Consider the following 22,613-nt stretch of genomic DNA (forward strand, 5'->3'; position numbering starts at 1 on the left):
CCTTTGCCCACCCGATTGGCCACCCAATTAAATTCAATAAATACATATACTTAGGGGTATATGAATGATTCAATATGTAAGTGTATTCAGGTGTTCATATTGTATAATTTACTTGTGAATATTATCTATGCTAGAAATGTTCACATATTATCAACCCATAAAAAGCCAATTTTGTCAGAATATGAAAGTAATTACTAGAGCTATTGAAACAAAAACTGTGATCAAATGAACACTTCCATGATTAAAAGCAGCTAGTAGGCTTAGGAGGCTCAAAATTATGCAGGGTATGATCAAGATTGAATCAGAATTTAGGGTGAACTTGAGGACTGTAGCTACGGGCCTCCACATACGTATATAAATCCCGGCCTGGGTATGGTTAAAATAATCTCCAAACAAACAAATCAAAACATCATCTTAGCGTTACTTCCTCCAGCAACACAATAAATTATTTCGACTTTTTAATTATTATTAGAATAATTTAATCAAGAAGACTTGATGGGCAGGCCATGTGACACGAATGGCAGAGGAAAGAATAGTTTACAGGATTCGTGTTGGGAAACCTGATGGTAAGAGACCAGTAGGAAGGCCAAGACGAGGATGGGGGGATAACGTTGAGATGGACCTAAAAGAAATCGGTAAGGATACGAAAGATTGGACTGATCTTGCCCCGGATAGGGACAGATGGAAGGCTTGTGTTGCTGCATCCATAAACCTTCGGCTTATGTATGCTAGAGAGTATAATATAGTTCTAATTAGCTCTGCATTGAAATTTCAGAAGTGTCACTTTTTATTTCATTACAATTTTCAAATACCTGTCATCTTCAAATATCAATGTCGTATGCGAAATATCACCTTTATATTCGTTCTACTAATAAGAAGGAATCACAATAATCACTACAATACCGAAGTGAATAAATTTCAAGTATGGAAAAAGCTACAGAATTATTCAATTTCTAATGAGTGGCTTATCCTATTTAGAAATCCTCGTTCCACACATAAATTTTGCCACATGAATCAGCCAAAAATGTCAACAGAATCTGTAGATGCAGATGAAGTAAAGAAAAAAAGTTATGTCACGAAGTATCCAGAAGACGATTTTGTTATAGATCGACCACAAGGAAAAAACTTGGGACGAAAAGTTCCCTCGCAGCTTTCCCTTCTTCCCCCACCTCGGGCCATAAGGAAGCATGGTCCACACTCCCCCTCCCCTACTCGCGTGGGTATGGTGCGCAGGAGTCGCGGGTCTGCGCAGGTTGTTTTGCTCGTGGTTCCACTATAGTTTGTTTTTAAGCCCACTTTTATGCTCAGATAGGCTAACCGGGACTAAACCTACAGTTTAACGTGTAGTCCGAACCAGTGTGCATTGTGCTTCCACCAAAAAAAGGGGGGAGTCGAACACAGGACCTCTCTATTATAACGACAGCTTTATGTCATTGGGGAAAAAATATATACAGAAAGAACTCGCACCAAACGTGTCATTTTATCACTACAGAAGATGCGTACAAATATTTGAGACTTTCGGAAATCAACGTCATTGTTCACGGAATTAGCTGCTTTGATACACTAACGAAACGCTGTCCAATTGAGACTACCACCTCAACTTTCTAAGAAGTATGAACTAATGAAACTTCATTTTTGGAAGAGTAAGTTATGGTTGATTTATTTTATTTTAAGTATTTTTTTTTTTTGCTAATTTTGATAATTCTGACGATAAGGTTCAATGGTGATTAGATGAATGTATGGAAGGGGTGAAAACAAACACATGCTGACACTCAAAATACAAACCCTCATAAATTATTACTTTGACAGTGGTTTCAGGCACCAGGGACTCGTTGTCCTGAAAGAATAAAGTTTCCAGGGTATGCTGCACAGGTTAGAGGTTGACATTCTAGTGTGTTTGAATGGTCACGCCATACAACCCAAGACATCTATGAAAAATAGATGAATTATTACTGGTACGGTGATCAACTTCGATGAATTCCTTGTGTCCTAAATCATTTTGTTACCTCAGAAAATATGTTCATGTAACCAGTGGCGTGCCCAGGGGGGGGTTGGTGGGGGTTAAAACCCCCCCCATTGGTTTCGTCATTTAAAAAAATTCAAAGCAGAAATACATTTTATTTCATAAATTGCCAATATTGTAAAATGTTTACATTTGGCAATGAGAAATGTATTGCTCCTTCAATTACTTTTGATAATATTGGAGTTGAGTTACAGCAATGCACAAGCATTCATTCATTCCTTAGTCACTGAAAAGGAAGGAGAACTTCGTTCTCAGTATGGTCAAGAAAAGAGCCGCAACCCTTGGAATGCGAACTGAAGGAATCCCTCCTCCCCTTTCTTTCACCCACGATGACCCTCTTAGGAGAATGACCCTCCCTTTCCTGTTACGACAGTGCTGCTAACTTCCCTTTTCTTTCTTTCCCCTTCTTATACCATTTATACCAGCAGAGCAAAGTTCTGTGAGATTTGAATCACTACAATTAGTAGCAAAGTAAGTCAAAATCTTATTTCGCACCTGGATGCATATTTATTTCAAAATATCAATAATTATAATAATAATAATAATTGTTGCAGGCAGTAGTGAGGCATGGTTTTACGAAGTAGGCAATCGATGTTTTGTACAATAGCATGCCGGGAGGAAGGGAGGGATGCGTTATATAGCGCAACTGGCCCAGTCAGTTTCATAAACAAAATAAAAGCAATTAATATGCCAAAATATTATACGTTTTACTCTTGTGCTCTTTACAAATTAGATATTTTTTTCGCAACCAATTTCCAGCCTTCAGTTTATTGAATTTTCTTGTAACATGTGTGAAAGATCTCGCTTGAATTTGTGCGTAAATAATTTAGCAGTTGCCAACACTACTGACACTGACACTACTGGTTGCTGTGAACACTGGTGACGTAATTTGAGCTGGACCAAGCTGGATGCATGGTTCAGACATTCGACCGCCCGGTATCTTTCTCCCAAGTCCTGGTGTTCACTGGGGTTGTAGCGAGTTGCAGTCTGCAAGGTAGCAAGTCGAAGTGGTCGTGTTGTGTGTTACGTTTCTGCATGTGTAATAGATTTTTGAGGTGGAACTAAAGATGGATAGAAAAAAGAGGAGAAATACATTATTAGATTATTTCAAAAAGAAACAAAAAATGGAAGTTGAAGCTTCACCTTCCACAAATAGAACGTCAGAAAAGGTCGATTTAAGTTCAGAGGAATTCCATCCGAATTGCGAGAGTGAAACGTGCGAACTTTCAGACTCTTGATATTCAACAAGAAGGCATAACAGAAGATATTGCAAACCTTGTTGCAAAATTATGTCAAGGAACTGTCGAGGTAAGTGACGTTCATTATTTGATAGAAGATATATCCATAGGCGGATTTAGAATTGTTTTTCTGGGAGGGCACAGCATGTGCTGTAAGCATACAATCGTGTGTGTGCAGGGGAGGGGTGTGCCCGCGTGTGTATGTCTGGAAGACGTGCGTAGGATGTCACCCTATATCACCAATAAACTTTCGCAGGGCGAGAGAACATTATGATGAACAAGTTTCCTCAATGATTTCAGGGTCCACACCGATGGTGGTGTAATCAAAGAGGTCCTGGGTTTGATCCCCTGTGAAGGTGCATTGCACAGTGGTACGTATCCCGATTTAAACTTTAAGACCAGTCCCGATTAACGTATCTGAATATAAAATGGACTTTAAAATCATTTACTTTTTGTTTTGTTCACGAACCCTCGAAAAACGATATTACCTATCTTATAGATCCACCAAGGTATTTGAAACCCTGGCGTCGGAGCAGTGGCACTAATGTCGCGAGTGTATATGTATGCAACCACATTATAAAATCACGGTTGGCATGGACAGTTTTATTATTTTGTAGGAAAGGGATAAAGTTTGTATTACGACACGGGATAGACTAGATAGGCATCCTATTAACTGTAAATATTCCTTACAAATCTTCTGAATATTTCTCTTGTACAAACGCAACAAATACAATAAGTAATATACGTGTGCAGTAATAAATTCATTTTCTGAAAGCATCTTTTCTGGCATCAGTGGTCGAAGTAGGGGATGCTGCCTTCAGTTCAGAAAGTTTCACAAATCATACCCCCAATTAGAATAATTTTCATATTGAGCATCCTCCACCTACTGTATTGTCTCCATGTTGATCCATACAAGGATGTACCCCTCGTATTTCCAAAATCGATCAAACATCCCCTCCCTTTTCGGCTACGAATTTGCATTTCGAGCACTGTCTGGCAAGATTTTGTCGGGCTCAGTGACAGATCCTGTGGTGCGGTACTGGGCTTCGGAGCGGAAGGGGGGAGTGGCCCCTTCAACAGTTGGTTTCGCAGTTCCATAACGTTAACATTATACAAAATTCCTCTCCATAGACCTAATATGAAAATGAATATGACACATTAATGACACTGTAGTAGAAAATGTTAATTACTGAAGCGGTTCGTATTTGTTTGTCGACTGTCAAACAAATGTTTTGACCAATAATATAATAATACAATGCCAAAAATGTACACAATATTTAGCAAAACCATCTCCACAACAAGTACAATGTTGATTGAATTGATGTTTTAAATCCACTTTATGCACAGTAAGGCTAATCGGGACTGGGCCTAAAGTTTAAAGTGAGATCCGAACCACTATTAGCCTCCACCGAGTATTGAACCCGGGACACCTTGATTACAAGGCGACGACGCTCACACTGAAATGAAACTGTGGTATCGTCATCTTACAGCAATGCAAAGACGTCTAGTAAATGCTCTTGAAGCAATTGATATGTGCAGTGAAGTAATATTTCCCTGGGTAAACACACGTTTGCTCATATTATGTACGATCCCGGTAACAACAACATCAAATGAGAAATCATTCTCAACTTTGAGGCACTTGAAGACCTATCTTCGAAATACCATTTGCGAAGAAAGATTTTAAATGGGTTAGCTGCTCTGAACATTCACCGTGATATAAAAGTTACTTGTGACGACATACTGTCAGAACTCGCACAGAAACCTCGATGCCTAAATTTCAGAATTTAAATTGTTGAACTGTGGTACCTTATTTATTACTGTCTTTAAGACATCAAGTAGTCTTAATCTCTTTAATGTTGTTACAATGTTGAGTGCACATACTTTTTGTTTAAAAATTATATTTGAGAAATTAAATATAAAATATTAATAATTTGGAAATATTCAAGCAGGTGCTTTTATATGATGCAATAAAAACATGAAGCATCCATAGCAAATACATTGATTGCGTTCATTGGGGGTAAAATCCAAGTATATTAATTATCTAATTTATTACAAGAAATTTGACCTGTGAACTGGAAAATGTGTTAGATTCATAACCCCCCCCCTTACGAAAATCCTGGGCACGCGCCTGCATGTAACATACCATACCATACGTGTATTGCTTCTCCCGCATTAGTTGAGAAAACAAATAGCAACTTAGCTAATAATCTCTTCAATTCTGAACAGATTTCTCAATCTTACTTGTTTATTACATATGAGTGATATTTTGTCAAAATAGCCTTTCATTAGCCTAGGAATACTCCATGCACAATGAACAAAGAATTGGGTTTCCGTGTGTGATTTAAATCATTTCTAATAAGACGTTCATTTTAATTCAAACATTCAGTGGCGGCGATTAGGAGGAGCGGGAAGTGGGGGATGCAGTTCCCCCGCCACACTTTGCCACTTATTGCCCCCGCACTATGGCCACTTTATGCTAAGCCTTTTCTACCAAGAAAACGTACATTGTCCTTGTCCCTCAAATGTTGGCACCCAATCGCCCCTACTGCAAACATTCAGATAGATTTGTAAGTTGTAGAAACCTTGTAAGCTAAGAAAAGTGACCCCCAAGGAGTAAGAAAACTCTTTCAGTAAAGAAACCATACGATGAAAATACTATGCTCAGGAACATGCATTTAAATTACGAGAAAATTCACAATTGTCTACCATCGCACTTTTTATCATTATCGCCGAATACATAAAATGATGTATGTGCCTTGTATTTGCAACACAAGCTTAAACCTAATTCAATTTTTTTTCACTGTATTAACATGCATGAAAGAATGTGATTAGAATGTATGGCTGCGCATGGGTAAACTCTTCCTTGAAATAATTGTATCCATCAGAGACAAAGCGAAAGGAAATGGAACAAGATGCGAGAATAGATTAGAAAATAATAAAGAGGAAAACAAGGAAAGGAAAGGGAAAAGAAGTTAGAGGAAAATCGGGAGTGTAAGAGAGAGGAGGATACATACGTCTTACATACACATATATACTATATATACTATATATGGTCTTACATTTATAATGCCCACCCTAATCTATAAATATGGAGCTTCTGCCCAACTAACTAACTAACTCTCCAGCCTTCCCAAACCCGAAGGTTCATGGCTGCAGCAACACAGGCCCTCCATGTTTCCCTATTTTGAGCAAGTTCTATATACTCTTTTCCATCCCTACCGATTTCCCTTAGGTCCATCTCAACGTTGTCCCTCCATCTTCGTCTTGGCCTTCCTACAGGTCTCTTACCATCAGGTTTCCCAACAAGAATCCTGTAAACTCCTCGTTCCTCTCCCATTCGTGCCACATGGCCTGCCCACCTAAGTCTTCTTGATTTAATTATTCTAATAATATCTGGACATGAATACAAATTATGTAGTTCTAAATTATGTAACCTTCTCCACTCACCTGTCTCCTCATCCCTTTTAGGTCCAAAGATTTTCCTAAGGATCTTATTTTCAAATACTCTCAATTTATGTTCCTCTTTCAATGTAAGGGACCAAGTTTCACATGCATATAATACTACAGGCAAAATTACTGTTTTGTATATTTTAACTTTCAGTTTCTTAGATATTAAACGAGAAGACAAAAGTTTATGAAGAGAGAAGTAACATGCATTTCCTGAATTAAGCCTACTTTTTATTTCCTCTTTAATATAATTTTCATTTGTTAATATTACTCCTAAGTATTTGAATTTGGAAACTGGTTCAAACGAGTTGTTATCAATAATTAGATTTTGATTATTACCTAACACTTGGTTTCGGCCTGTAAGCATATATTTAGTTTTCTCTTTGTTAACTTCCAAACCTATCTCTTTAGCAGTTTTGAAAAATATTTTAGCATTATTCTTAATTGTATTCACATCATCCCCCAGTAAGTCTACATCATCTGCATATGCTAACAACTGAGTCACACCATTTAATTTTAGTCCTTCTTTAGTTTCTTTTACCTTCCTAACAGCATATTCTAAGGCAAAATTAAAGAGCAATGGAGATAATGCATCTCCTTGTTTTAACCCATCATGAATTGTAAATTTGTCAGACATATTAATACCCACACGAATTTTACTTTCTGTTTCACTGGTGCATACTTTTATCATACTAACAAGCTTCTTAGGTATTCCAAACTCAACTAATATATTATATAGTTTATCTCTTTTGACTGAATCATATGCTTTTTTGAAATCAATGAATAGCTGATGGACATTTTGATTATATTCCCACTTTTTTTCAAGTGTCTGTCTGATGTGAAAAATTTGATCTGTAGTTGATCTGTTACGTTTAAATCCACATTGATAATCACCTATAATTTCATTAGCATATGGGGTTAGTCTTGTTAAAAGAATGTTAGATAATATTTTATATGTTGTTGAGAGTAGAGAAATTCCACGGTAATTATTGCAGTTCATTTTATCACCTTTTTTAAACACAGGAACAATTATGGATTCTTTCCACTGTTGAGGGATTTCTTCTTTATTCCATATTAAACAGATTAATTTATGAATTTGATACATTAATGAATTTCCACCATATTTAATTAACTCAGCTGGTATTAAATCAATGCCAGGTGCTTTGTTATTCTTTAGCCTTTTAATAGCATCTTTAACTTCAGTCAAGTTGGGTTCTGGAACTAAAGGTTCTGCTGTGTGTACTTCATTCACTTCTGATTTATCTCCTACATGGACATTTAAAAGGTCATTAAAGTAGTTCTTCCATCTATTTAGAATATCACTTGGGTCAGCTAGAAAATCACCGTCTTTATCTTTTATCAAGTTTACTTTAGGTTGCCACCCCTTTCTAAATTCATTTACACCTTTATATAAATCTCTGATATTTTTATTTTTGCTGTTTGTTTCAATTTCGTTAATTTTGGTTTTCAAGTAATCTCTTTTTTTACTTCTAAACGTTCGGTTAACTTCTCGCTTTATTCTATTATAATTGTTTAGATTTGTATCATCAGAGTTATTTAACCACCTAAGTCTAGCCTGATTTCTTATTTCTATTAGATTATGACATTCATTATCAAACCATGGCTTACTTTTTCTCGGTTTATGGTATCCTATACTTTCTTTAGCTGCTGATTCTATTGCATTACGTATGTGCTCCCAATTCTTATTTACGTCTGTTTCATTTATATTTTCATCATCATTTAAATCCTGCAAAACATCAAATCTATTTGACAGTTTAATTTGGTAATCTTTCTTAATTCTTTCATCAGTAAACTTTCCTGTATCAAATTTTAGAACTTTTAGATTTTGTTGCTTATGATTTATCACTGAGAGTCTTTCTCTTAATTTAGCAATTACTAAATAATGGTCACTAGCACAGTCAGCACCTCTATGTGTACGAACGTCAATTATACTAGTATGCCTTCTCTTATCAATGAGAATATGATCTATCTGATTGTGAGTTTTACCATCTGGAGAAGACCAGGTATATTTATGGATATCTTTATGTTTAAAAGTGGTACTTTTCACAATTAAATTCTTTGAGGTTGCAAAAGTAATCAATCTTATACCATTATCATTACTTAATTCATGAAGACTTTCTTTACCAATCGTGGGTTTAAATGTCTCTTCTTTGCCAATTTGTGCATTACAGTCACCTAACAGAATTTTCATATCATACTGAGAAAATTTATCAAAGACCTGTTCTAACTCTGCATAAAAATCATCTTTAGTATTATCATCTTTATCTTCCGTTGGTGCATGTATGTTTATTAAAATAATTTTACACCACCTACCCTGTAAAACTGCATATGATATCCTATCATTAATAAATTCTACTGTTTTAAGAGCCGATATAATTCTATTATTTATGAAAAAGCCTGTTCTAAAATTATGATTTTCAGTACCACCATAGAAAAAAGTATAATTTTTAGTTTTACAATTCCCTTCTCCTGGCCACCTAACTTCCTGGACAGCTACTACATCTAATTTATACTTAACTATCTCATTAACTGTACACTGAAATGCCCCAGGCCGGTAAAGGCTCAGAACATTCCAGGTGCCTAATTTAATATCCTTCTTCCTAACGTAGATCTTATCCTTAGTCCAGAGACCTCCCAAAGTAGTCCCCACCCGGAGATCCGAACGGGGGACTATTTTACCTCCGGAATATTTTACCTTGGGAACATCCATGGCCTTATATTGTTGTTTCTTGACATGTGTTTTTACAGTGCAGAGTTGTCAGCTCTACGCCTAACCCCCAATATGAATGGAGGAACTACTACACAAGATGAACACAAACACATTAGACAGCACAACTACTACACAAGACACACACAAACACATCACAACTACAACAAAATATAAACACAAACACACCACAACTACTACACAAGACAAACACAAACAAATTAGACAGCACAACTACTACGCAAGACAAAACCAACATACTAGACAGCACAACTACTACACATACATACTAGACAGCACAACTACTACACATACATACTAGACAGCACAACTACAACACAAGACAAACAGAAACACATTATACAGCATAACTACTACACAAAATAAACACAAACACACTAGGCACTACAACTACTACACAAGACAAACCCAAAAACACTACACAGCACAACCACTGCACAAGATAAAACACAAATGCACAACTACTACTACACAAGATTATATATACACACATACACACACATACATACATATACATACATATGTGTATATATACACATACATATATATATATATATATACATATATATACACATATATATACACACACACACAAGCATGCGCCCCAAACAGAGCATAATATGAAGTTTCCAAACATCTTGCAGATCGGTCTGTCTGATAGAATGCCGTGCAAGGTAGAATGTACAGAAAGAAGAAGATATATTTGAATATTATTCCAGCGGTGATTGGTTTGCGTGAAATGCAATCTTCTGCCCACCCTGTCGAAAATTTCTGGCGCCGCCCCGGATGCTTTCTAAAGAAAAAGGTTCTAAATTACCTGTACATTCATTCCCACTAATCATAAACTTGCATTTCTCTCGTCTTAATCTGTTCTTAAGATTTGTAACATCCTCTTAGCAGACGAATTACGTGGCAGCAGCAGATTTGACGCTTATTCTTACTGCTGACACGTGCGTGGCAGCAGACTCGGCCATTATATATACTTATATTTTCTTATGTAGCTCATGACAAGGGTTAGTTGGCAGAGCAGCCTACGGCTGAACCTCGCCGCTAAATAAAGGAATTATTATTATTATTATTATTATTATTAGTATTTTACTTCTGTAAGTTTATCTCTACGTTTGAGTGATGTGTGCTACAGACTTCAAATCTATTTCAGCCTCGGGGTCCGAATGCGTTCCGTGCTGCACCGATCTCGCCACGAAAAATTCTGGATAATATTTCCAGTTTTACATCTTATCATAGCATTTTCTGTGTTCCTCCAGAAAAAAAAATCTGGATTCGCCTATCAATCAATCAAAAGCCTGGTTTGAAGATCCAACCAAATAATATTAGCACGAAGCATTACTGTTTCGAAGTGACTTTAAATACCTTTTTCGAGCAGGCCTCATCTCCAGGAAAGTATCAACTCGGGGCAAGCCCAGGCACCTACCGACCTGTTGGGTGAGAATGAGTCAAGGGAAGCGAGTGAGGGAGCAACGGTAGATATCCCAAAAGCGATGGGGGTGGTGGATATGCCCTCCTTTGCCGAAGATATCTTAAAATAATGCTGATCAAATGGAAATACTAAAAACAGCACTTCACAAACCTGGACATGCTGCCCAGAGTGTGTCACGTTGGCCAGAAACTTTATGCCTTCGCTCATGGAATTCGAAGTAGAACGTCTTCCAGTGTTTTATGAAGTTACGAGGTCAATGTTCTCGTCACGTAGATATTTATATGCATATTGCAACACTGCTAGCTCACGTGAATGCCTCGGGCATCTTCACGCTTGGACAAACCCACTTTCCTCTTTGGCAAACGCCAACATTCGGGACTCCAGTGATACAAGTAATTATAGGAACAGATTGATAGGCGGCGAAACCAAGAGGGAGGAGGAAAGGAGGGGGGTGATTCTCGTAGCTCGGGGCCCCTTCCAGAAATTTTGTCAAATTGCACTGCTCTGCAATACCATTTAAAAGAAAAATAGACTTCTTGTTTTGTAGATTGTGGAGCGCTGAATTCTAGAAATGGCATTATTATTGTTGATTGCCTCTTGTTTGTTTCGATGTCTTGTAAGCAGGGTTGCTAAAAGTTTGTCCCCACGAGAAAGCTGGGAAAAGTTTACTTAATTCGAATGGTTAAATTGTAGCGATAATAATGAAATAATATTACAAATAATATTGTTTTCTGTGTTTTAGATGCTGTAAGTTACAGGAATTAAATACAATGTCCAACACAAAATAGCAATTGAAGGTGTCCAAGATCAAGACTGCCATAACTGGAGCGAGGAACGGAAAATTTTTGGTCGGTATGGGTTTGGGAAAGGATTTTTTTACGATCCCGATGTTCGGGACCGAAACAATTCGCAGTTTTTGCGCTTCTGAAATAAAAACGGCTTATTTCGAGAAATTTCAGACACTTAAGTACCATCCTTTGAAATTTATCGGCTCTTAGGGATACCGTAAAGTCTGGAAATCATTTTTCCAAGTCGGGATCTGACCTTGACAATTCACGCGGTTATTTTGAATGACCTCTTGTTACAGTAGCCTTCGGGGTGTAAAACCGGATCAGAGGTACCACGAAGGAGATCAGATTAAGCGATCTCCGATATCTGTGCATCGTGAAAAAGTACAAAAACACAAACAGCTGTTCATCAGCAAAACGATATATGTTTATGGAAAGGAAGCAAGGTGAATCCAGTTTCTATTTAAATAGTGGACTCAAGTCTGAACTTGTCAAAAACGACAAAGTATTTTCAATTTAGTTTTAATTTTACGATTTTGTAAAATAAGAACAATAAGAAGTAAAATAAAAGTTTCTATGACTGAAGGTAAGATATCGATATGAAATCTTGCTCTGCTTCTCCCAAGTAAAATTCCTCGTACGGCCTTGATAAGTTGTGATACGCCTTTCCCTATTTTATAGGTTTTCGAAGGCATTGATGTCAGAGATGCGTGGTGTGTGTGTGTGTGTGTGTGTGTGTGTGTGTATATATATATATATATATATATATATATATATATATATATATATATATATATATATAACATGTTGAAACGTTCCAGATAAAATAATCAACTTCTAATGCAAATTATGGTCAGTGCTTCTTTTACAGCCAAGTTGTTTTTCTTTTTTAAGTTCTACCTTTCAAATAACAATTTTAATTATAGGCGTACGCAGATCCTCTGATTATGGGGTGATTCTAATGGAAATTCAGTCGGGAAAGAAAAACTAATTTTATCTAATTGATTTAGTTTTATTGCATTGATGGGTGTGCGCGCGTGTAATATATATATATATATATATATATATATATATATATATATATATACAGGGTGAGTCATAAGTCTCCATACAAATGGTGAAAATGGTGACTAATGTTAATTTTTACTTTTCATTCAGGTGAACCAATGAAAAAGAGATGCCACTAACGAAGGAAGAAAGGATTGACATTATTCTGTTGGCTGGGAGTGGTACACCTGTCATGTAGCACGTACATTCAATGCGAAATTCAGAAGAACAGGTTCCGTCGCCGACGAAAGCAGCGGCGCGATTCACGAACTGTTAGTAGTCCGATATGTAGTCTAATATGTAGCCGCGTCAGGCTTGTGGTCAAATTTGTAGTCATTTCCTGAATTTGCGATTCTTGAAACTGTCTACAGCGGTCTACAGGCTACAGTCGACTACATATCGGGCTACAGTTGTAGACAGTTCTTGTAGGACCCTTTTTAACCCTCCTAGAGCGGGCTACAGCGAACTATATTCGTCATATTCTGTGTTTGTGTATGACATCCAACTTCAAAGAAGAAAATAGAGCTTCCAAAATGGCCCATAATCTGTGTTTTCACGTTTTCGAAAAGCAGAAGGAAATGACAGTGGGCATTTGCGTGTACTTAAAACACATCTTAGAGATAAGGGAAATCCTTTTTCTGTTTCGAAAATATCTTCATAGTAATTTGTCACTGAACAGGAGGTGCCGGATTGATCAAAATTGTGGAACCTCATTTTCCCAACAAAAGGATTGTTTCTCTCTCAACCTCCTGTAATCCAAGTTAGTAATAATAATAATTATCCATATCTTGCACTAATTTATATGAAAATACACTTCCACGAGCAGATTAAGTTTGGTAGGCATAATTTGTTAGCACCTCTTTGCAGGCATTCCTGCTCGTGCACAATACATTTCAAAACATAATTTATCTTGTAATTAATACTTTGTGCAACTTTTAACTGTGCTAATTAGTTTCTCCAAGTTTCTAACTTACTCCCACAATCATTTCCAGTTTTGTAAACACTTCCTAATACTCCTATAAAATTTGTGAAAAATCATGAAACATTCGGAACTGTTACCTAGGATTTCATGCGATTTAAAAACAGCAATTTTATCTTCTACAGACCATAAATAATAACGACTCATTTTGAATCTTATGCATCCCATAAGCCATGACAAAATCGTAATTATACGGAAGTCAAGCCCTAACAGTATGCAGTTTGGTTTTGTACGAACGTGCTTCCAGGCAGACGGATGAGAAGAAGCAGCACAAACTTAAGTGAAAAAAAAATGTGCATAGGTTATTGATGGCTGTAACAGGACAAAAGTAAATAGTGAAAACATTTCTGAAAAGAAATGAAAACTCTTGATAGGCTACTTAAGGTTGCTAAATCATACAAACGCATGCATCGAAAATGTTCACAGTACACACACCACTTATCATAGCAGCCTATATTTTTGCCAGTTATGTACAATCGTTGTGATGATGTTTTTATTATTGTTATTTATCCATGCCATTCCATTCGCCTTCTCAATTGCCAACGATGTGGTTAGCACATCGTGCTATGATGCTAGGGGTCCCGGGTTCGAATCCTGACCTGGGCATGGCTGTTTCTGAGTGTCCATCCATCAATTTCATCATATCATCCCTCATTCCCATCTTCGCAAATTAGCCAAAAGTGAAGCAAAATAAAGCAAATCAAATCAACCTAACCGTCTCAATTGTTAACATGGGCTTCAATGAAGTCCCATGAGAGCTATTTTTCTTCTTTGTGCAGTGCTCAAGATTTGTGTGAAATATAGTTTTACATAAATTTATTAAGCATTTACTTAATTTATAACTAAATTTCACAGCACAATAATTATGCATTTATTATGAAATAATTTTTATAATGATCATGCATTAATACAAATTGTTGAAACATATGTCATTTAAAAATTAGATGTGGATAAAAATTGTACTTTACAGCAGGTTTTATTTACACATTGTATACTTAGGACATAGTGTAGATAGAGCACGTTGTATACTTAGGGCATAGTGTAGATAGAGCACATATTATCTGCTAGAACAAAACAGTACACTGTACTGACACAAACACATGTAAACATTTAGAGTTTGTTGTGACGATTATGTGTTCATTACCATGTGCAAACTATATATATTTTTTTTTATTTTTCTCAGGTTCCAAGTTCATTCTGGCTTCCCTGGGATCCAGACTCAGGAGCATTAATGCAAGGCACGGTATGGGATTTGTGCTTGGGAAGTGTATTGTACATAAACTTCTCAGTTCAAATCCTGTATCAGCCAGCATAAAACATCTTTCGATGCATATAAAATATTAGGGATATCACTATTATAAACAAGAAGCACTATATTTCCTCTATTGGCAACCCCTCAGCACATTCATGTTTAATTATGTAACACTACTTATCTTTTAACGGTTAAAAAATTGTGGTAGCAATTATTTTAAAACAACATAACTTTCAAAATAGTTAATACATGAGAGGAAATATTTTCCTGTAGTTTACGGTTATTACAAGCATAAGAAAACAGTTTTTCTTTCTGACGTTTCAGGAGAACACACGCTCCTTTCATCAGACATTTATTTTTGTTTTGACTAAAGATACAGTTATAACAATGGTTAGTAATTTTTTAAACAATGAGAGGAAATTGCATTAGAACATGATTTTTTAAAAATTAATTTGGTGCACCAAAGCATTCTAGCGTAAATAGGTAAAGAGTTTAGGGTAACAGTTCGTTATATCGGAGACACATTAAAATTGGATATTTTGTGTTTCGCATGGTTCGTACTTACGAATTGTGTATTGTGAAACGTAGTTCAAGGTGCCATTATGCTTTTTACACAAAAACAAACACAATTTTTCATAGAGAGTAGTTTTTATTATTCCTTTTTTCGCTTCCGTAACACACAATATGGTGGGCAGAGGTTGACTACTGTTGTAGGTATGCAGTGTTTCCAACACTCTTTACCGAAAAATACCTACTATCATGTTCGTCACATGTGCAAAATGTATATTATTCATGGGTAGCTGACGGATAGCCCCACAAACCATTTCTGATTAGGTTAGGTTAGGTTAGGCAAGCTTAGTTAAAAAAAAGGGGGGGTTGGAAACTGACGGGGTTACATCATCAAACGTATGTAGCATCCAGTTCACGTAGCAAAAGCAATGGCACTTGTGCGTTGCTGAGATGTTTCTCTTGAAAAATACATGATTTCCCTTTCAAATAGATTCCAGGATGAAAGAAAATACCTCGACGAACGTTGTAAGTAGTTTCTTCTGTAAAAATTAAGAAATGTGTCTCCGATATAACGAACTGTTATCGAGATTAGCAAAGTTTGCTATGATGCCAGGAGTTAAGGCTTCAAATCCTTCCCAGGACATGGATGTTATTGTGAGTGTCCTTTCGTCAATTTAAATATGTCATTCCTCATCCCCATCTTCATGATTAGCCAAAAGTAGCAGAAGACCAATGCAATAAACAAATCAATAAATAGGTTAAAAAAATATGTGAACAGAGCATTTTTATTTTAAATCTATAATCCCATATAGTTGGTTCTTTCATTATTGTGTGATTTTAGGTATGACTTGAGATGACCGGACCCCTCTCCGATTTTCTTCATATTTGACATACTCACTAATTGAGGCCTCCTAAACACGAATCTGAAGTTAAAATTTGTCGGTCACGTCTAGAAATTGCGAACCATTGACGCTAGCCTCACGAACCATTGGCACGTGATTAGGTTAGTTTCGGTTAGGTTAGGCAAACATAGTTAAAATTTGGTGTCGTGGTAGTATCAGGCATATATATATTTGTTTGTGAAACAAAAAAATTCTCGAAAATCGACAGTTTCCATTCCGAAAACTAACGCCTTATTTTAGCTTATTTTGCAATTTCTAGACGTTTCCGACAAATTTTAACTTCAGATTCGTGATTTGGAGGCCTCAATTAGTGAGTATGCCAAATGTGAAGAAAATCGGAGAGGGGTCCGGTCATCTCAAGTCGTTCCGTGATTTCTAATCCAAATTGTTACAAATGTCAACATTTCTTTTTTGTTATCAACAGGAATGCAAGGTATATTCTGGAGTGTATCAAATTGTGATGTGTGTAACTTTTAAGAATTTCTTGAAATTCTCATTGAATGAAATTTCTGTAAATTTGAGGTGTAAGCAAATGTGATGTAAGTGGTTGTCTTATACATAGATATTACATGAGCAGCTAACAGCAGCTTGGTGTTACATGCTAAAAACACCAAACCTACTAGCATATGCATCTGATAGCAAAAACAAACATCTGAAAAGGTTAGGGTGGTTATGTTTGATTTATTTCTGATCTCAGATGCAGGTGTGAGTAGGTTAGGTATGTCACGGTTTGGTGCTTTTACCATACTCCAAGTTGCTGTCACTAGCTGCTTATAGATAATGCAAATGTATGTTGTTGTTTTTTTGCCAGGTGGTGGCAGTAGTAGTCCATCTTCTTGGCAACAAACAATGAATAACTGTCTGCTGAGAATTCCATACAGTATAACATGGGATATGAAAATCGTCCTTAAAGAAAAAAGAAGTAACATGTAGGCCTATCTTTTATGTTTCCGTAGTATGTGCATTCAGTCAGAAATGAAATTCATATGTACAAATGTAGCATGTAACATGACAATATTTTATTCATCAATTAAAAGTTTGGCCAAGTTCAAGGCATGAACAATTTTTGAGCACAAAAACATTCAAATGTTTGTTCTAATAATTAGTGACATTTGTAATCCGTGAACCTTGAACTTAATTTTCGCTAGTGATTCCAATTGTTCAGATTCTACTTTACTAGGTTTGATACTCAGTGGAGGTACATAGTGGCCCGATTAGCTGGGAATTTCTATTTACAACTGTTATCAATTGTACTCTACTGTTTTCTTGGAAATCTACTGAAACTGAATGGTTTTCTACCAAACACCTACAGTAGATCTAATGTACAGTAAAGAGAAAAAAATAATAGGCAAATAGTTCATATCTTTTAATTTTTTCATTCTACATCATATGTTGCTTTAAAGAATGGAATTCTGTTGAAGTGAAGCACATATTGTCCTCCACTTTTTTTACATTTTCATTTAAATTTCACATTGTGTAGAACAGACCAAATAAAAACTGTTATGGACAACTCACCTACCATTTCTTTAACATATTGGCTGTAAATATAAATTGTCATTCCTCATGATAAACGATTTGTTTTCATATCTGCTTGAAAATCTACACACAGTAGATGTTTCAAAACACCTGTTGATGTACTGAAAACAGTACAGAAGAGACACTAAAAGTGTAAATAATTTCTTTAGTATTATTTTTAATGTTTATGTCATGTGCTTAGCATAAGATGATGGCTGCTCAGCAGGGCTATTTGTGCATAAAGTTGAGTAAAGAGAAACAGTTCGTACGAAACTGGCAATGTTAATCTTAATGGGTTTGAACAGGTTAAGAAAACGTAGACGTTCCTGCTATGAACGACTAACTTAAGAAAATGTAATGCCAAACAACTAAAAATTTGACATTTGTAAAAAGAAGAAAATTGAGTTTTCACGAGATATTCAATGGGTGGATAATTTAATGGTTTCTTACTCCCTGCATTATAGATAATAATGGCAAAGCATGAAAAATCAGCTGCCTGATCCTGTGGCCGAGTGGTTAGCACATCGCGCTGCGATGCCAAGGGTCCCGGGTTCAAATCCCGGTCGGGCTTGGTTGTTTGTGAATGTTCATTCATCTATTTCATTACTCATCCCATCTTCGCAAATTAGCCAAGAGGCACAACACGCGAAGTAAAATAAACTGGTACTACTTTACTATACTGGAGACACCTATCAATGTTTTATTTCGCAATTTTTTACATTGCTAACATACTATTCTGCATTGCGGAACATTTGTTTAGGTGAAATAATGAATTTCTAACGAAAATAATGTCTATTTCTTACAATAATGAGTACTTACTGTTGTTCCTTATTTCCCACAAATTTTCACGGGCAGCCCCAAAAATTCACGATAGCCTCACGAACCATCACGGGGACGAGGTATGCCTATTAGGTTAGGTTCCATTAGCACTCCTTTCGTTCAATTTAGCATATACGGAAAATACGATAGCGTATTGTGCTCTTGTGCAGAAAGGAAATGGCGGCAGCAGCAATAGCGCGTCGGAAATAGATTTTCGTAGAAAACCACATGCTTTCGCATTAAAATGGATCAAAACTACATTCCCGAACATCAACAACGCTACAGAAAATGATTTGCGTAAGTACTTTCTCCTGTAAATTTGAAGAACTCCGTCTCCGGTATAGTAAAGTGTTACCAATAAACTAAATCAATCAATCATGAAAAATCAGCTGCCTTTACATTTTGCATCATTCAATTGCAACACATAAGAAAAATAGTATTCCTTAGTTCTGCCGCATATTGTTTCAACAGTGACATACAGTAGAAGGCAAGGTAAAACCATAGGTAAAACATAGCATCTGTTCTGTTAATCTTTCTGTTAACTAACTGCCAGTTGGAGATAACAGCCAGTCTTAACCAGCACCGGGTTTTTCAATGTGAAAGTAACTACCAGTTAATTAAACCATGGTTCGTTCTCCGAAACAGTGTGTTGGCAATTCTGAAGCACGGAAATTACAGGAAATCGACCTGCGCGCCATCTGTTAGTATAGTTTCAAACCGCGTCGCCTGGCACACAGCCTGGCGTTTAAATGTAGAACTACAAGCACGGCGCGCTCGAAAGCACATTATTGCATTGTGAAACGATATGAACAATGGCAGCACATCCATTTTGTATGCTTACGAAATAAATTAACGAAAGACAACACTACAAATTTGGTTTTCTTCTAATAAAGGCCAATTCCACGTGGGGGAAATGATGTTATGAGGCGCAAGCCCAGATACTTTCTTGTAGAAGAAACGTGAAGAACTCGAAAGTCGAGACATTAATAATAACTGTTTGTTGACATAAACACTATTATTATTATTAATATGTAAATATTGTACATTTGACTGCATGCTTTGTACCTCTCTATGCATGTTGTTGAGCGAAAAAACAACATGTTAATAGTAAGCATGCTTTCTAAACATATGAAAGTACGAGTAAAAATAATTTTAAAATTTACTGTAATATTTATCCGAGAAGATCATTCAGCAATAAAGCGTGAATTGAATGCAACACACGTAATAAATCATTGACAAGAAAAAAAATACCCGTGACCAGGACTCGAACTCGTATTACAAAACATAACCCGCTCCGAAAGCTGGTGCCGCTAACAACTACACCAAATTACCGATTTCAGGTTATCACGCCTAGTAGACCAGATATCCTGGCCACAAATTCTCTAACACAACCTTGCCCGCGAATTCTAGCAACCACGCTGCTTAATTTCCATATTTGCATGGACGTTGGTAAGCTCTGCCAAACAAAACAAGTCTTTTTCTGTACCAATTTGAAAGTTTTATGAATCATATCTTGTTTAATCTGACATTGAAGTTGCGAGTGTGGAACTTCGATAGCTGCACGCGGCATCCATGTTGCTTCGCAACTTCCAGTTAGGCTGGTAACTGCAAGAAGAAGTACCAGTAAAGATAATCGCCACCAGAGTTCCAGTTACAAGCTAACTGTACATTGAAAAACCGAAATTTTCACTAACTTCCAGTTACGTGCTAACATGAACCTTAACTGGACATTGAAAAACCGGCCCTTAACAAACTAAACTAGTTTTCTATTCATTCTGCGTAAACAAACAACTCTCGGAATCTCGAAGTACGACATGCATCGATAATGTCAAGGAAATAGCACAACAATCGATAAAAATATCGATTATTTCCATAGATATTGCTTAGTTTCGCCAAGTTCACCACTTTCCTTGTAGCCGTGCGCTGTAGACAATTAAAGATGTAGTCGATTCTTAGTAGACGGTTTCGTGAATCGCACTTTACTACATCTTTTACTACTAAAAACGACTACTTCGTTGTAGACTCGATTTTGTAGTCATTTTCGTGAATCGCCCTGCTGGTCCTTGTGGATGTGCTCTTTCGCGAATGAAAGTATATTCCTGCGATTCACCTTATTTACATACGGCCTCTTTCGTGGTATTCTGCCATGATATGCATGCTTCCACAAGGCACGTCGGACAGTTTGATCGGACATCATCTTGCCAGCAACATTTTCTACTAACGGTCGTAACTGAGGAACACTTAGTTGGGGGTTTTCTCGCACTCTTTTTAAAATAAAGCGTTCATCACGTTTATTCAACAGTCTCTCTTTTGGTTTTCTCGGCACATTCTGTGTTGAACCTTCCTCTCTAAATTTGTTTACTATATATTGAACTGTGCAATGTGATTTATTGACTGTTTGTCCAATTTTTCTTAACGAATAACCTCTAAGGGCCAAATTTAAAACAACATCCTTCACCTTGCCCATTTCGAACACGCTGATAGATAGACGATAGGAGTAGTGGGAAAGTACATATTATAAAATCGATAAATGAAGAGGTGTTTTGACTGAATAGAAATACTTAAAACTAAGGCAAAATGTCTATAAAATTTTATTGTTACTGTGTAAAACCTACGATTTTTGTAAAAAAAAAGCTTCCGAGAAAAGATGACCCCCTCAAATTGATGTGGCTAAACCTGAATTTGCTAAAATTGCTGTTTATAAATTTGTTAAAAATATGGCTTTTCTCGATATTGTTTTGACCACACTTAAAACTAATCCAAGATGCTCTTATGACCCACACACACCCACACCCACACCCACACACACCTACACACACCCACACTTACTTACTCACACATATTTACTTCCGGTCCACTTCCGGTCTACTTCCGGTCCACTTCCGGTCTACTTCCGGTCCACTTGACAGACACCTGTGGGTTACTGTGGTGTCTTCTGATTGGCTTACTGTTTCAGATGCGGTTCGCGCTTAGGCTACTTAAAGGGTTTTTGTATTACAAATTAGTTAATATTGTGAGAATAGTTGAAGAGTATAGAGGTGTTGTTCCAGTGCTCCTTAGTAGTCAGAGAAGGGGGTACGAGTAAATATCCAAAATCTAACAATTTCATAATGAGTTCTCTTAGTGTAATTTAACTGAAAATCATGATTTTAGCTGATTTTACAAGTATAAAAACTGAAAATTTGTTTTACGCAAGAGTTCAAATTCCAGTTTTATTGTATAAGAATTCTTTTATAGTTGCAGAAGTTCAAAAAACAAAGTTCTACTATTGCATTCCACAATATGTCTAAAAGTGTATCGAACTAGACGGGGCTAATAATTTCTTAATTGCAATTATTTTTCCAAAGAAACTTCTGCAACACAGAAATCTTGGCAAGAATTCTCATCTAACCTAGTTGTTGACAAAATCAATAGTTTTGCATTCCCCGAGTGTGCGTGCGTGTGTGTAGATGTGACGTCAACTTATTAAGAATGTCACGTCAATAATACTAGCTTGGGAAGGTCGTGACATTCCCTTTTTTCTATAAAAAAAGAGATAGAGGATCATGTAACTTGCTTGACGTAGACAGGATGTCAACAATGCATTCATAACTAACATGTGATTATTCAAAAATTCAAATAGTGCAGTGGAAAACAACTAACTAACTAAATCTCTAGACATCTTAAACCCGAAGAGAGCTAATACAAGCACAAGTGTAAATAATTAAATAAGTTACAAGGAGCTGACACATGGTTCGAATTTTTTGATCTAGGTATGGATGCAGACAGGCACTAAGTTTTGTGTGGATCAATAATTATTCTACCTGCTTAGTGCTCAAGGGTCGATTTTAGGTATCACCACTGAAGTTCCCGGGTTCGAACCCCTGCATGGAAGATTTTTATAAGTGTTTCTTATCCAATTTCATC

Source organism: Lepisma saccharinum, chromosome 19 (genome assembly GCF_977018435.1).
Source record: "Lepisma saccharinum chromosome 19, izLepSacc3.1, whole genome shotgun sequence".
Classification (NCBI taxonomy): Eukaryota; Metazoa; Arthropoda; class Insecta; order Zygentoma; family Lepismatidae; genus Lepisma; species Lepisma saccharinum.